Source organism: Artibeus jamaicensis, unplaced genomic scaffold, assembly GCF_021234435.1.
Source record: "Artibeus jamaicensis isolate MK-2021 breed Jamaican fruit bat unplaced genomic scaffold, CSHL_Jam_final contig_456, whole genome shotgun sequence".
Classification (NCBI taxonomy): domain Eukaryota; kingdom Metazoa; phylum Chordata; class Mammalia; order Chiroptera; family Phyllostomidae; genus Artibeus; species Artibeus jamaicensis.
The window spans coordinates 6,917,207-6,934,899 of record NW_026521839.1 but is presented as its reverse complement, the minus strand read 5'-3'; the positions used below and the strand labels follow the sequence as shown (position 1 = coordinate 6,934,899).

Below are 17,693 nucleotides of genomic sequence, written 5' to 3'. Positions count from 1 at the left end.
ATAGGAGGTAAAGTAGAATGATGTCGAATAGAAATACATTGTTCTTGACAAGCACTAATGGGATAGTCCATTAAAATATTTTTGCTATTTTAATAGGTATAAAATGCTACTTTAAAAATTTTTGCATTATTTGGAGCTAATTGATTCTTTTTCTTCATGTGTTTTAGTTAATGTATCTGAAACATAATGGTGTTTGTGAGAGCCCATAGGGCAGTGATAGGTAATAACAGTCAGAAGTGCTTTTTTGTTGATTTGTCAAAGCCCTGTTATTTTTCTTATTCATTGCAATTCTGCTAGGTTTTCAAAAATTGAGACAAGGCCTGCTGGACCAGAGGTGCTAATTTTTTAGATTTCCAGTCACTTATTTATCTATTGGTATTGCAGAGATAGAATTATCTTGGGAGTTGAAACTCAATACATGATTTCATGTGTCTGTAGTGTTTTTTTAAGCATATTTTATTGATTATGCTATTACAGTTGTCCCATTTCCCTCCCTTCATTCCCCTCCACCCTGCACACCCTCTCCCACCCACATTCCCCTGCTTTAGTTCATGTCCATGTGTCTTAAATTCTTTAGCTTTTACATTTCCCATATTATTCTTGCCCTCCCCCATCTATTTTCTGCCTGTGTCTGTTACTTATTCTCTGTACCTTTCCCCAGTCCCCTCCTCCCGCTCCCCTATTGCTGCCCCTCCATGTGATTTCCATTTCTGTGGTTCTGTTCCTGTTCTAGTTGTTTGCTTAGTTTTTGTTTTTGTTTTAAGTGTGATTGTTAACAATTGTGAGTTTGTTGTCATTTTACTGTACATGTTTTTTGATCTTTTTCTTAGATAGGTCCCTTTAACATTTCATAAAATAAGGGCTTGGTAATGGTGAACTCCTTGAATTTGACCTCATCTGAGAAGCGCTTTATCTGCCCTTCCATTCTAAATGAAAGCTTTGCTGGATAGAGCAATCTTGGTTGTAGGTCTTTGGATTTCATGACTTGAAATACTTCTTTCCAGCCCCTTCTTGCCTGTGAGGTCTCTTTGGAGAAATCAGCTGACATTCTGATGGGCACTCTTTTGTGACTGACTGTCCCCTTATCTTTTGCTGCTTCTAGAATTCTTTTCCTTCATTTTAATCTTGGCTAATGTAATTATGATGTGCCTTGGTGTGTTCCTCCTTGGGTCCCACTTCTTTGGGACTCTGAGCTTCCTGGACTTCCTGGAAGTCTATTTCCTTTGCCAGATTGGGGAAGTTCTCCTTTATTATTTGTTCCAATAAATTTTCCACTTGTTGCTCTTCCTCTCCCCCTTCTGGTACCCCTATAATTCGGATGTTGAGACATTTAACCCATGTGGCTGGGTTGTAACGCTGTGTGTGGGGGCGGGTCCAAGAGGGAACAGTAGTTCTTTGCTCCACTTTCTGTTGCACCTCAGTCCCTTCTGCCGCTTCCCCCAAGTAAACTGGGCCTTTCTGGTGCTGGTTCCTGGGTGGGCGGGCTTGTGTGCGTTCTAGGACCCTGTGGGTCTCTCCAACAAACTCTCCTGTGAGGCTGGGAGTCTCTCCCTGTGCCTCAACCCCCACAGGTATTTTCAATCAGTGTTTTGAGGCTTTATTTTCGGTGCTAGGACCCTGGGTTGTGCAATCTGTCTTACTTCCCAGTTATCTGCGTGCAAATGTGGGACCTCTGCCCGGTCGGCCAGCCACATTGTGCATGATACCCTGCTTCTCAATCGCCACCTTGCTGGGTCTGCCCGTTGCCATCCCATGCCCAAGGTCTGCTAGCTGCCACCTGGGTGCCCAGGGTCTGCTCGGTGCCGTCTTGTGCTCCTGGGGTGCCTTTTGCAACCGGTGTCACCCGTTCCTGTGCCTAGACCCCGCTCTGCTCATCCACCCGACTCTACCCCGCCTACTGGTTTGGATGAATGTGTCTATTTTAGCTCCTTGGTTATTGGACTCCATACAGTTCAATTTTCTGTCGGTTTAGGTTGTTATTTTGTTTCTGCATTGTTTTTGTCCTTATTTTGGTTGTGCGAAGAGGCACAGTATGTCTGCCTATGCCTCCATCTTGGCCAGAAGTTCTCTGTAGTGGTTTTAATGGTGAGACCAGATTTATGATTGTTGTGGAGAAGGTGGTAGAGTTCTGTTGAACTGAGCAAGGATTGTGGGTAAAGCCAGTGACTTACTGATTTCCAGACCATTTTGCTTGATTTTTCTTCCATGACTACGACACCACTAACCAGGCAGTCATCTCTCACATATGTGCTGTTATTCAAATGATAGACAGCATGAAAACATCTTGAAAGCTCACTGTAGCCTCTTCTCCAATATTGAAAAAACATTGAATAGTAACACCCACATGGTGAATGGCCAGGAGGTGAAAATAGAGGTTTGTTTTTTTTTTGTCCAATAAATAGAAAGTAGATAACTTTAACGTTTAGCTTATTTTTCTCTTTTCATGTCTGTTTGTATCTAGGCACTATTTGTTGTAAGATGTGTTTTGGAGGCTTTCTTTTCAACTTACGGCTTTCAGATCATGATTCCATTTCAGGTAAACTTGGATTATAATGAAAGTGCATTCATTATTTTTGAGTAGGAGCAGGACTTCAACTTCTTGAGAACAGTCGTATTGTTCAATACTGTCTCACTTGTTATAAGAACCCCCTTTTTTTGTAGAAATGGCATTTTTAGAGCAAGAAAGTAGTATTTATTGGTCTACTAAAATGAGATTTAAAACTACTAAGTTCGCTAGCATGTGCATGATCTCAGCACACTCTAGTTGATTGGTGAGCATACTCTTTAATGTCTGTGCTTGTTGCATAGACAACCTCTTAGCTCTTCAAATCTTGAAAGCACAGAATTGCCAAGTCAGATAAAACTGATGGTTTTGTAGGACAATCTCATAAAGTAGGGACAGGCAGTGAGAGTTTTTAATTAAAATTAATTAAGAGGTATTCTTTTATATGTATTTCATTAATTGTATAGTAAAATGGAAGACATGGATGTCATCTTTCTTGGTTCAGCTTAAATGATTTCTGTATGGGGTAAACACATGGAGAGGGGAGTATGTGCGTGCAAATGTTCACATGTGTGTGCACGTATACGCATGTATATGTTTATGTGTGTTTGTGCACATAGTTTTTCATTATGAATCTTGGAAAGGCAGTTTTAAGGAAAATGACATATTTTATCCCTGACAGAAGGATGAATATTGAGCATAAGCTGTCAGGCTCTTGAGGCATAATTTTCTCCCTGGCAATGACTAGAGTCAGATTGAAGCAGGTGAAAATTGGTATCCTGTCCAGTGCAGATGTTGACAACTTCAGACTGACGTACCCACATCTGAAGTAGGCAGCCTGGAAGATAGATATTAAAAGGCACATGTGATCAGGACAAAGCAGCTGTCAGTGACTATTTGAGAGGTAGATAGGAGACATAGTAGTGTCTGGGTTTGCCAAGTTTATGATGTAAAGACTTGAACTATAGCTTTTAGAAGTTTTATGTGGGTATGTGAGAGATTGCATTGTAATTTGTCTGGTCTTACTAGTGTGATTTTAATCAGGTTGGAGTCATGAGCTTGATCTTATATATGGGCTGTTGACTGTTTCACAGGAGAAAAATGACAAGTATTCCTACCCTAGAATGTTGAGTATGGGTTTCAAAAGTGTTAATACTGATGCTCTAGAAGAGCAATAGTAGAGAAACATTTAACATTTTGAAAAAGATTTAAGTTAAGTTCATTAGGATTTCAGAGTAGTATAATCACTTTCTTCACAAGAAATTAAACCTTACAAGAAATCAGCTGATTTTTCTCATACTGTTGCTTTGAGTTCTGGCTTCTCATTTGTTATCCTGCCTTTTCAAGCCCTTGCCATCTTGGTAGATTTTTCATCCTGTTTTCTCATCTTACTTTTGTTTTCATGTGATTTCATCTTACTATTTCTTTCCATGTTATTCCCCTGGCTGAGGCTGTTGTTAGAAGTGCTCCTGCTTCAAATCCTACCCTTCGTATGTTTCTGAAGACTGAATAATTTAAAACTTGTTCATTATTGACCCTCATTCCTCCACTCTCACAATTTATTTTCTTTTGCTCTTCATTTAACTTGAGTAGAAAAGCAAAATATAAATTTCAAAAAATCATTAACTGGTTGTCATTTGGGTGTTTTATGTCTTAAAGTTGTCTGTCTGACTTAAAACTGCAAGTCTCTAGAATGGAAGATGCATTTTCTTTGACTTGGGGTGTGTCAAGGATGCTGTCTGTTTCTGGATCACTACCCTTGTGTGAGCATATGCTGCTCTGCAGAGACTTGGGTTCTGCCGTAGCTAGCTTGGAAGTGAGGAAAGGAAAATGAACTTATTAAATTTTAATGTTTCCTGTGATTTTGAAAAAGCTTCTCTTTTTAAGTATTTTTGGCTCTTGTTAAATGCACAAAAATAAATAACGCTAGCCAGGATAATAATACTTTCAAATTACAGTGGGTAATATTATTGCCTGAATACATTTGTCCAGTGTAGCCAAGGGAGTTAGCTCAGGTATTACAATTTTGACTTCAGCATGACTTCAACCATGATGTTGCAGGAACATGGTTTCTACTAGTTATTTTCTTAAGAAAGTGACTCCAAGTTGAGATGCATGTTATGCATTTATTTGAATGTGTAATCAGGAAGTAAGTGCCTCTCTTTGGAGTGTTTCTGAATAGCAGCGGGGCACACTTGAATTAATAAGAAAAATGAGAACGTGAATATATGTGGTGCTCTATTTTAACTTTTAAAATAAAACCAATCTATTCTGTTGACTGTTCAAAGTATTGACAGAAAATTCAAAGCTTTGTTCCTTACCCCTTCAGGATTGGAAAAGATACCAGTTGAGAGTTTTTCTGTCCGTGCTCTGAAGTGATTCTGATAGGCTTTTAATATTTAAATAACATGATATTAAATGTTTATTTCCTGGGTTGATTTTCCAAAGTTAAACATTTTTTGTGGATTAAAAATGGCACCTCAGGAAAGTTGTCTTAAAGCATCTGTCAGGAATTTTTGAATCATCAGTTTTTCTTTAATTATGGAGGTATCATCTAGAGGCCTGTTCCCTCATTGATGAATGGAAAGGTGAAGGTGGAAAGGGAGAGTGTTTTATTCAGATTTATTCTCATGTCACAGGGCATGTGGGTTATGCCAGGTATATACCACCATTTGGTTCCTTCCCAAAGGACTATGTTATGAAATGTTATTCTTGTAACTATATTGCCAGTTTATCTTCATTGACAAGAGTGGAAAATGTCTTATTTCATTAGAAGGTCATAGAAAATGAATTAAAAATATTTGGGGGGTGTGAGGGGAATGGAGTGGGATAGCTTGGGAAATGGGTATTAATTCTTGATTATTGTTTTGAAGTTAGCAAATAATTTTGTGAAGCCTTGGTCCTGTCAGTTTATTATTTTGTAAAACGAAAGTTGGTGGAATGATAAAATAAGAATAGTTACGTCACTTTCTGATGAGATCCCTTAATCATATTTTAGAGAATTTGGTATAAAGTAGTTTTATCAGTGGAGATAAAACAGAAAAAAAGTAACTCAACAATTAGGAGTCCCTTGATAAAGGAATTTTAGGTATTCAAAAGCCAGGGCTGGATTTTTTTTTTTTTTAAATTTCTACCATGTGAAAAGATGCCAAGCTGTTAAATAAGGGGTTGGGGGTGGTGGAGGGTATCTATTATAATATACTTACCTGTGATGATGGTTGGTTGCTTGCTGGTTTTTTTTTTCTCCCTTTCCTATGACTATTCCCTGGGTAGAATTGGAAACATTTTTTTAAACAAAAGTAATTTTTTTTTTTTTTTCAGTAAGCCTGCTTTTGATAGTAAGAGCAAAAAGAAGAAAATAAAAATCAGCTGTAATTTTGTTACCCAGAGATGAAACAAATGTTTAACATTTTGGTTAGACTTTCAGTTTGTTTTTTTATGAGTATATTCATGTGTATAGAAATATGTTTTGCTCCATTTTGTCAGTTTTTTTACTTAATGGATCTTGAATATCATTTAGTGTCATCAGGTATTTTCCTACAATGTACTTTTTAATGGCTGAATAATATCCTCTACAGAATAATAATGTGACTTGAGACTATTTTGAACTGTAAAACCAAAGACCTTTCTAACTCTCCAGAGTTTTATGCACTTTTCAAGTATTTAAAAGGAATATAGTAAATAGGATAGTTTTTACTTTAAAGACTGAATGCTGTTGTTGATAACAAATGTAGTATGAGGTATTGAGAAGAAAAAATTTTAGACATTTAAAATCATTTTGAGGTAAAGAGATCAAAGTGACTTGAGCAAGGGCATCTGGAAAATCAGTGGGAGAAGGGAAATCAGAATCCTCTTATGGCCACGGAATTGATTCTGTAATGAGTAATTTGAACGTGTTTAAGGTGGTGAGTGTCTTAACTATTCAGCTGGAAGCTTCTGTCATTTTTACATAGAGCTGTTTTTGCTGGTCGTCAAACACATATTCAGGTGGATGTCTAAAAATATCTTTCTCTGTTGGATTTGGCAATTGATAACAAATAATATGCTCTCATAAAATGTTTTATATAAGAAATGTCTACTTTAGTCTGTATAATAGTTGAACTTCTGCAGTAACTGAACAAAAAATAATGATAAAGTGATTGGGCTGCCTGTAGCCCCCTTTATTTTGCCACTTATCTATATTTTGGATAAGCTTCTCAAGACACCTGATTCACAAAGCTTTTATATTTCATACTGTGTGCTAATTTTACTTTTTCTTTTTGCAGTGACACTAATAGCCATGAGTTTTTATACCTTAAAAAAAGAAATTTGGGGTGTAGATTTTTTTAGTGTTTTAGGTTATTCCTTTCTAGGAAACCCTGAGATTTATGTATCATAGACATAAATTAAAGATATTTTACATTTTTTGATCATTTAAAAACTTTTTTCTTTAAAAGTACATATATTATAGAAAATTTTAAGAAACAAACAGCAGGAAATAATCACGCATCGGGGTGTATAACCTTGTGATATACTACCTATGTTAATATTTTCATGTATGGTGGTGTGGTCTCCCCACCCCACCCTTATAACATAACCACGTTGTGTTCTCCATTCTCATTGTGCAGTATAAATTGTTTTACATCTGCTATTCAAGGGGGAAATTTAAAAACAAATCCCCATTAATGAAGATTCTTGGAGTGGGTGGATTATGTAATTTACAGAAGATAAACCCATGTTCCCCTGCTGGGCTGGCAATATTCTTAACTTTTTCTGGACCTCAAGATAGAAAAGGAACATATTAGAAGTATTCTTAGTATTATTTTGCTCTATTTTTTGGGTCTCCTTAGAGGACTTTCGAAGGCTATAAAGATGTTTTTAGGTAGCTGAATTTCTGATGATTTTGGACTTTTTGCAGTGGCATTTTGGTTGGGAGCTTTTCTTGTAGTGTGACATGAACTTTTTTGTATGTGAGGTTGTAAATGGGATAGGTGAGGGAGATGACAAGTTCCTAAAAACAGGAAGGAACTTGGCTTGATTTCTTTAAAAAATAAAAAAAACACACTTGGGAGGACTTCCACCAAGATGGAGGCATAGCTGGAGACGCCGTGCTTCCTCACACAACCAAGTTTAGAGACAACTAAATAATAGCAACAGAAAACACAGCCAGAACACAGAAAATTGAACTTTTCAGAAGTCTGATAACAACAAATTCTTCAGCCTGACCGGTAAGAGGGGCGAAACCAGCAGCTGGCAGAACTGGGTAGCACAGGAAAACTCAGTCAGACGGACTCAGGCGTGGAATCCAGGCGCAGGGTTGGACCTGGTGGGCAACTCAGCAAGCAGTCCCAGGGAAACAGCGAGGGACCAGGGCTGCGGGTTGACTGTGGTCGCGCAATCGTGTGTGGATAGACAAGTGAGGGAGTGGGCGATTGGAGCCAGCAGCCCCAGCTGCAAGCGGAGGCAGAGGGCGCCGCCATTTCCCTGCTCTGACCCCGCCTCCACATACAGGGTCATAATCCAGTGATCTGGGAGTCCAAGGCTCCGCTCCTCAGGCTTAACGGGCGCAAACAGACCAAAAATGGCTCAAGAAGATCTCAAAGCCCCAGAGCCTATAAATCTAAGTGGTGAAGAAATAGCAAAACTCTCAGATGCACAGTTTAAAACACTGGTGATCAGGATCCTCACAGAACTGGTTGATTATAGCCACAAATTAGACAAACATATGAAGGTGAAACTAATTGAAATGAATGGAATTGCACAGGACACCAATAGCGATGAAAAGGAAACTGGGACTCAAATCAATGGAGTAGACCAGAAGAAAGCAAATAATGGCCAAACAGAAAAGAGTGAAGAAGCAAGAATTCAAAGAAATGAGGAGAGTCTTAGGAACCTCCAGGACATCTTTAAATGCTCCAACATCTGAATTATAGGGCTACCAGGAGGGGGAAAGGAACAGCCACCAGTGGAAAACTTATTTGAACAAATAATAAAGGAGAATTTCCCCAATCTGGCAAAGGAAATAGACTTCCAGGAAATCCAGGAAGCTCAGAGAGTCTCAAAGAGGTTGGACCCAAGAAGGAATACACTAAGGCACATCATAATTACATTAGCCAAGATTAAAATGAAGGAGAGAATCCTAGAAGCAGCAAGAGCTAAGGGGACAGTCACCTACAAAGGAGTCCCCATCAGACTGTCAGCAGATTTCTCAAAAGAGACCTTACAGGCAAGAAGGGGCTGGAAAGAGGTATTCCAAGTCATGAAATCCAAAGACTTAAACCAAGATTGCTCTATCCAGCAAAGCTTTCATTTAGAATGGAAGGACAGAGAAAGTGCTTCTCAGATAAGATCAAATTCAAGGAGTTCATCATCACCAAGCCCTTATTATATGAAATGTTAAAGGGACTTATCTAAGAAAAAGAAGATAAAAAAACATGAACAGTGAAAGGACAGCAAACTCACAGTTATTAACCACCACACCTAAAACAAAAGCAAACTAAAAGGACAGCTAGATCAGGAGTGGAAACATAGAAATGAAGATCTCAAGGAGGGTTAGCAACAGGGGAGTGGGAGGAGGAGAAGGGGGGAGAAGGTACAGAAAATAAGTAGCATAGACAGCAGATAGAAAATAGATGGGGGGGCAAGAATAGTATGGGAAATATAGAATCTAAAGAACTTGAGACAGATGGACATAAACTAAAGGGGGGGTAATGGTGGGGACGGGGAGGTAGGGTGGAGGGGAATGAAGGGGGGAATAGAACAACTGTAACAGCATAATCAATAAAAAAATAAATTTAAAAAAAAACACACTTGGAGAAACTAATCCCCAGAAAGTAGAACTAAAGTCAAGTTTTGCTTGCCACAAAAGGACCAGGTTTTTACTACTTTTTTTGCACTATAGACAATAGCATGAAGGAGGTTCCTTCTTTCTACTGCTTCGACATTACAAATTAGAAGCCATTTTTTCCTCCATCCTTTAGGAAAATTGTCAGTATGACTTCACATATACAGTTGGTATATGAGCAATAACCATGTTCTGAATAGATTTAAAAATTGAAGAAAGCGAATAGTAATGTGGAAAGGGCATGGAAGTATTTGTTAATTGTATTTATTGCTTCATTTAATTTTCAGAACAACACAGTGAAGTGGGAGATAGTATTCTCGTTTTACACAAGAGAAAACAAGTAGAGATAAAGCAACCCAAAGTCACGGAGCTGCCAAATAGCCAAGTTGGGATTCAGACCCAGTTTCATTACCTTTTTTTATCTATCTATCTATACTAGATAGTGTTCTGGGAGAATAAAGCGCAGTTGACTCTTAAACAACACAGGGATTAGGGGTGCTGACCTCCATGCAGTCAAATCTGAGTATAACGTTTGGCCCCCCCAAAACTTGGTTGTCTCTTGGTATCTGTGGGTGTTGGTTTAGGACCCCTGCTCAATGACCAAAATTCGAGGGTGCTCAGATTCCTTATGTAAAATGACGTAGATCAGTGCATACAGTTGCCCCTCCTCAGCTCCACAGATTGGAACAGTTATAGGTATTGGAAAAAATTTGTGTTTAAGTGGACCTGTGCAAACCCTTGTTCAAGGGTCAAGTGTATATTCATTAACATTACTTTGTAACATTTTTTGCCTTAAGGCATAACATAATAGAATATCTCATGTTTCCTAGGCTCATTTTAAAAAAGAAAAACCATGCTTTCTTTTTTTAAAAAAAATTTTTACTGTCTGTCTGTTTCTTTCTCAAACACACACCCACAGTTTTTGGGCCTGTCCTTTCCTTAGAACTTTATAAAGAGTTGGATTGCTTTGAAAAGAATTCACCCAAGATGTTTGATGATTCACAATGGTCTTGATCTTGTCCTTGTTCTGATGTAGAACTCAGTGTTTTTTTGATTTACTTGCTGTATAATTGCCCTTTGTCCTTATTTTGAACTCCAAAGAAACTTAACTTTTATCCCCTGCTTACTTAGGGAAGAATGCTAGTGGATGGGCACGTTGACAGATCTGATTCCTTGACAGAACAATAATAGTGCTTCTCTGAAGTTTCATCTTCTTTGTGTCTTAGTTAACACCAAATGTAGTGTAGCTGACTGGAGACAATTGGGACAGAGCCAGAAGACCCAGGTGTAATTCTCAGCCTTTACTGCTGATCATGTGACCTCGAACAAATTACCTGAGTCAGTTTTCCTAGTTTGTCTTTTTGTATGAGGAAAGAGTGCTTTTGATAACTCTTACAAGAATGCTTAAAAGTAATTAACAATTACAATATATTGTATTGTTGTTAAAGAAAATCTTGATTTTTTTGTATATATATTTTACATTTATTAAACATTCTAAGTCAGTCTTAGTGTCATGTTCCTTTTACAGAGATGACCCTTAAAAAGAAGTTTGAAGACCTTGTTTTTAGCTAGTGACTTATTAACAGATTTGTTCATAGTTGTGAGTAGAGAAAATTTGAATGTTTTAATCATCATACAGTATGTTTCTGATAGATTTTTTCTTTACTAATAGTGTGTTAGCCATGAAGTTAAGGATTTGTTAATAGTATAGCTGTGAGCTAAAAGAGATTAGAGTAGATATAAATATATTTCATTTACTTTGCTTCTTCCTTCCAGTCCCACTTATTTGCTGTCATTTGACCTGATATTATTTTGAAATGATACCATGCTACATGTCAAAGGCTTGAGACTGTTTAAAAAGAATCTGGTGGGAGTGAGAATTTAGGAGGAGGAGTAGGTTATGGTGAAAAGAGAAACTGAGAGTTGGTGAAAAATGGGGGATTAGTACAGTGAGGTTAAGTGATGAAAATTAACTTTAAAATTACTTAAAGACATTTCACTTGTCCATTCAAATACAAGCTAATCATTGAAGAGTTTTGATTCATTTAGATGAACTATAGTTTAAAGAAACTACTTTAAATTCATCCTGTTTGGCCTTATCTAGATCTTTACTTCTGCCCACAGTTCTTATGTTTACTTCAGGTTAACACTTGTTTTCATTTCCAGCAGCAGCTCCTTCAGAGTTTTCTACTATCCTCTAGCCTCATTTCTGTTTCCACCCTGCTCAGTATTTAGGAGAACCTTATTTACTGTTTCTGAGAAAACTGAGATTCCTCCAACTGCATGCACGTGCCTCTTGCTACCTCTGCTTTCACTTCTCATCTGAGGGTACAGGAACTCCTCCAACCACAGCTCTCACTTCCTTCCGTGGTCCTGATCCTGTGTGTTCCTCCCTGTTATCTAGAATCTTCATTCTTCAATTACGTTGTTACTGTCTCTTTTTTTTTTTGTTTTTGTTTTTTTAAAGATTTTATTCATTTATCTTTAGAGAGAAAGAGAAGGAGAGAGGGAGAGACACATCAGTGTATGGTTGCCTCTAATGCATCCCCTGCTGGGAACTGGCCTGCAACCCAGGCATGTGCCCTGACTGGGAATGGAACCGCGATCCTCTGGTTCGCAGACCTGTGCTCAATCCACTCAGCTACACCAGCCAGGGCTCCTCATTGTGATTTTGATATGCACTGCCCTTACAGCTGTTGAGGTTGAACATTTTTTGATGTGTTTATTAGGCATTTATGTATCTTCTTTGGAAAGATGTATATATAATTCCTTTGCCTATTTTAAGTCAAATTATTATTTTTTTAAAGATTTTGTTTATTTTTAGGGAGGGGAAGGGAAGGAGAAAGAGAGGGAGAGAAACATCAGTGTGTGTTTGCCTCTTGAACACCCGCCACTGAGGACTTGGCCTGCAACCCAGGCATGTGCCCTGACTGGAAATCGAACAGACAACCCTTTGGTTCACAGGCCCACACTCAGTTCACTGAGCTATACCAGCCATGTCATGGATTATTTATCTTTTTATTGTTGAGTTGTAAAAGCTCTTTATATGTTGTGGACAATAGATTCTTGTCAGCTATATGGTTTTCAAAAATTTTCTCACATTCTGTGGGTCTTTCCCCCCCTTCTTTAAAAAAATTATGTTTAGAGAGAGGGGAAGGGAGGGAGAAAGAGAGGGAGAGAAACATCGATGTAAGAGAGAAACATTGATTAGTTGCCTCTCATATGCGTCCCCACCAGGGACTGAACCCACAACTCAGGCGTGTGCCCGGACCAAGAACTGGTAACCTTTTGCTTTGTGAAATGATATCCAACCAAATGAGCTGCACTAGTCAGGGTTTTTCACTTTTTTTGGTAGTGTCCTTGGAAGCATGAAAAATTTGAATTTTGATTATGTTCAATTAATCTGTTTTTCCTTGTGTTTGTGGTTTTGGTGTTATAGCTAAGAAACCATTGCCAGAGGTCATGAAGCATTTTATCAATGTTTTCTAAGTGTTTTATAATTGTAGCCCAGTGTTTAGGTTTGTTCTGTGATATTTTTGAAAGTATCTGGTGTGCTCTGTCTCAGGACAACCTTAGCTTGAAATCTTAAGTAATCTTTGGTGCTTTCTTCCCCCTCACTGTTCATAATCAAAGGTTATCATATTATTTGACCCCTTGGCTTTATAATTTACTACTTTTCTTTCCTGGACTCTCATTGTGGCTTTCTGACCTCTGTCTGTGGTCATGTTTGTTGTATGTATAGTTAGGTTGGTTAGTCCTTTGTATCTGTGACTTTGAATTTGCTCTTTGCTTCAGGGATTTCTCTTTGTACTCTCTCTGTGGTCTTTCCATTCCTATCTGCTGCTACTTACAGAAGTCGGCTCCCAACTATGCCTTCTTTTGTACACCTCAGCTTAATAAGTGGTTGTAAGAACAAAAGCACTGGCATTACAAATCTTGGTTCTACCATTTACTAGCAGGTGACTGCGATTTAATTAACCTATCTAAGCTTTAGTTGTGTCATTTGAAAAGAAGGGTTAATACAGCCTGCTTCCTAGGAGGTCGAGAGGATTAAATATGATAGTGCCATAGAGTGGATATGTAATAAATATTGGGTGTTAGTGTGTTGCTTTTCCTTTTTTGTTCAGGTGCTCACTCTTTTAATACTATCCAAAGTCCTTCTTATCCTAGGAGGGTAGAGTCCATCTTGGAGTGTCATGTCTTCCATAAAACTTGTTGGTTGGTCCTCCTTTGAAACCCTGTGGTACTTTATGATTTTGTTACAGCTTGTATGATGTTACAATGTCACATGATTTCTGTATGATCACGTTTCTCTTTTCTAGATTATAAGCCATTTGAAAGCAGGAATACTCTTGTTTAGCTTTGTATCCCTGGCACTGGATTTGTTTGTTTTTAGTGTGTAATAAGCTCTCAGTAAATAGGTGAAATTCTGTTTATTGTATCTCTTGTTTAATATTAGTATTGCATGAGGCAAATATCTTTTTATTCAAGGCTTTTGAGACAATTTATTATGTGAGTAAATAGCTTTTCCTACTGTCTTTCCATAGCACCTTGTCCACAGGGCTGTTGTAATTCTGATTGCATTGTATGTACAGGTGCTGTGTTAATTAGCTTTTAATTGTGTGCTTGTCTGTCTTCCTCCTGCTGTAGAGCTCCATGAGGACATGGGCTGTTTCTTGTGCACTGTATCACTGGTATTTCATACAGTCTTTGATGTATCGTGGGTGCTGAAATATTTGTTGAATAAATAAATGGGCTCTGTCTTTTTAAGTACTATAAGATAACATTTGTAATGTCATATATCCACATAATAATTGCCATATGTCTGTATCTTATGTACAGAAAAACTTTTAATTGTGAAATTTTTTATTGTGAGTTATTCCTGACCTGACAACGCAGAACAGGAGCTTATCTTCATTTTCAGTATATATTGTGCTTCTAAACCTAATTAATATAAATCTGAGGGTGGATTTACCCCTCCCCCCAGCTCATATTATGCAAGTAAATTTGATAGCTAGGAGATATTTGGTAGGTCTCTTTAGAAGTAGCTAGATTCTTGAGAACGTACTTTTTTACATTTGTGGAAATGCTGATAGAGTGAATGGCCTTTAAGCTTAAACTGAAGTGGTCACATGCAGCCAAGGGAGGGAGTATATGCTTTGCAGAAATCAGTTTTTTTAAAATCCTCACCCCAGCACATGCCTATTGATTTTAGAGACAGGAGAAGGGAGGAAGACAGAGGGGGAGAGAAACATCTATATGAGAGGGATAGCAGTCAGTTGTCTCTCACATGTGCCCTGCCTGGGGGCAAAACCTACAACCCTGGTATGTGCCCTGACCGGGAATTGAACCCACAACCTTTCGATTTACAAGGTGGAGCTCCAACCAACTGGCCAGGGCCTTTTCTAGAAATCTAAACGTAGTCGCCATACAGGTACTGTCAGAAGCATAACTGGTGAACAGATGTAGCACTGGTCCTGTAGTTGCTTCCAGCTATAAAAAAAGAGAGACAATATAGGCACTTTAAAGAGGTATCAATAGAAACAAATGACAAAACTATACAAGTTTCTAGGGAATGTTACAAATAAATTGTTAGCATTGTTGAACTCAGAATTGTGTAAGCTGTATATTCCTAATAATCAGTAAAATTTATGTTTTTAGCTTAATTTTCTTTTTAAAATTTATTTATTTTTAGAGAGAGGGGTAGGGGGAGAGACAGAGAGAGAGAGAGAGAAACAAACATCAATGTGTGGTTGCCTCTTGTGAACCCCCTACTGGGGACCCAGCCTGCAGCCCAGGCATGTGCCCTGACTGGGAATCGAACCAGCAACCCTTTGGTTCACAGCCCGCACTCAATCCACTGAGCTATACCAGCCAGGGCCTTAATTTTCTTTATTATGGATATAATACCTGTTTGTTACAGAAAATGTTTTTATAAGTACAGAGTAATGTAAAAAATCAGATTGTAATCTAGTATATAACTATTATTTGCCTTTTGACTTCAATCATTTCTCTTTTTTTAAAACACAGATCACATACATTTATCATTTTGGGTTTTATTCTGCTTAAAGTTCCATCATATGCCTTAACATTTTTCATATATATGTTAATATTTGCAAAATAGTCAGTTATAGGTTAGACATAGTTTACTTAATTAGATGCTTATTGTGGAGCATTGGAGTTCTTGGCAGTGTTCCATTATGAGAAAAATGAGTTATTCACTGACTGAACTGCCTTCCACATACCAGTGAGTCTGTTACTGTTCAATCTGTGCACATAGATAGTTGGGATGGTTAGTGAGGTGTGCTGTTCCTACATAATGGTTGCTGTATTTCTGTGAATGTGAGGGTAAATTCCACTAGATCATTCTTTTCTCCTACTCAAATCTTTTTAAAATTTTTTTATTTTAAAATATATTTTATTAATTATGCCATTACAGTTCTATTTCCCCCTTCATTCCCCTCCACTCTGCACATCCCCTCCCCCACCAGTCCCCCTTTTAGTTTATGACCAGGTGTCTCAAGTTCTTTAGATTCTGTGTTTCCCATACTATTCTTGCCCTCCCCCATATTTTCTACCTACCATCTATGCTACTTATTTTCTGTACCTTCTCCCCCATTCTCCTTCTCCCACTCCCCTGTTGCTACCTCTCCATGTGATCTTCATTTCTATGGTTCTGCTCCTGATCTAGCTGTCCTCTTAGTTTGCTTTTGTTTCAGGTGTGGTTCTTAATAACTGTGAGTTTGCTGTCCTTTCACTGTTCATCTTTTTTATCTTCTTTTCCTTAGGTAAGTCCCTTTAACATTTCATATAATAAAGGGCTTGGTGATGATGAACTCCTTGAATTTGATCTTATCTGAGAAGCACTTTCTCTGTCCTTCCATTCTAAATGAAAGCTTTGCTGGATAGGTCAATCTTGGATGTAGGTCTTTGGATTTCATGACTTGGAATACCTCTTTCCAGCCCCTTCTTGCCTGTAAGGTCTCTTTTGAGAAATCCGCTGACAGTCTGGTGGGAACTCCTTTGTAGGTGACTTGTCCCCTTATCTCTTGCTGCTTCTAGAATTCTCTCCTTCATTTTAATCTTGGCTAGTGTAATTATGATGTGCCTTGGTGTATTCCTTCTTGGGTCCAACTTCTTTGGGACTCTCTGAGCTTCCTGGATTTCCTGGAAGTCTATTTCCTTTGCCAGAATGGGGAAGTTCTCTTTTATTATTTGTTCAAATAAGGTTTCCACTAGTGACTGCTCCTCTTCCCCTTCTGGTACCCTATAATTTGAATGTTGGAACGTTTAAAGATGTCCTGGAGGTTCCTAAGCCTCTCCTCATTTTCTTGAATTCTTGTTTCTTCATCCTTTTCTGTTTGGTCATTTTTTTCCTCCTTCTGGTCCACTCCCTTGATTTGAGTCCCAGTTTCCTTTCCATTACTATTGGTTTCCTGTGCATTTCCCTTTATTTCAATTAGTTTACCCTTCATATGTTCCTCTACTTTGTGACTAAAATCAACCAGTTCTGTGAGCATCCTGATCACCACTGTTTTGAACCGTGCATCTGAAAGTTTGGCTATTTCTTTGTTGCTTAGATTTATGGGCTCTGGGGCTCTGAGTTGTTTTTGAGCCATGTTTGGTCTGTTCACGCCTGTTATGTATGAGGCGCAGAGCCTTAGTGTTCACCAGGGTGGGGCCACCCAGGTCACTGTTTTGTGACGCTGTGTGTGGGGCAGGGTCAGAGAGGGACAATGGTGGTTCCCTCTGCCGCTTCCTGCCGCTGGGGCTTGCATGGTTCATCTCACTGCTAGCTCCTTCACCGGTTTATCTGCGTGCGAATGTGTGACCTCGATCAGCCCTCAGTGGGTCCCCCCGCTACTCCACACCTGGGATCTGCCCATGGCTCCTGGCGTACCTGGGTCGAGCACCCGGGTTGGTCTGGTGGATCTTTTCTGCCCCACCCCGCTCTGCTGTTGGCTCTGCTCCTCTTACCAGTTTGGCTGAAGGGTTCGTTGTTGTCAGACTTCCGTGTAGTTCAGTTTTCTGTGGTTTGGCTGCGTTTTTGTTGCTAAACCTTTTCTTGTTTTTAAACTTGGTTGTGCGAGACGGAGCAGTGCTTCCACCTATGCCTCCATCTTGGTGGAAGTCCTCTCCCACTCAAATCTTGGATTTAGTTTTTTTTAGGATACCTTTTTTGAAAGGAGTATTATTACATCACTGGAAAGAAGTATTTTTCAAGATTCTTAATGTATAATACCAAATGATTTTCTAGGTATTGTGCTTTCATCAGCAACATATGAGGGTGCTTTTTTTAGTAACAGCTCCAAAAAAAGGAAAGAAAGAAAAAGGCAACCACAAAAATAAAAAAACCCCTTAAACTAA

The 17,693-nt window shown here is 38.6% G+C and overlaps 1 protein-coding gene across 2 annotated transcripts in view; it reads left to right on the top strand.

Moving 5' to 3' along the window:
- Window positions 1-17,693, top strand: part of CTNNA1 (catenin alpha 1) — a 221,686-nt gene that overhangs the window by 58,595 nt on the left and 145,398 nt on the right. The gene's annotated exons all lie outside the window — the stretch shown is intronic.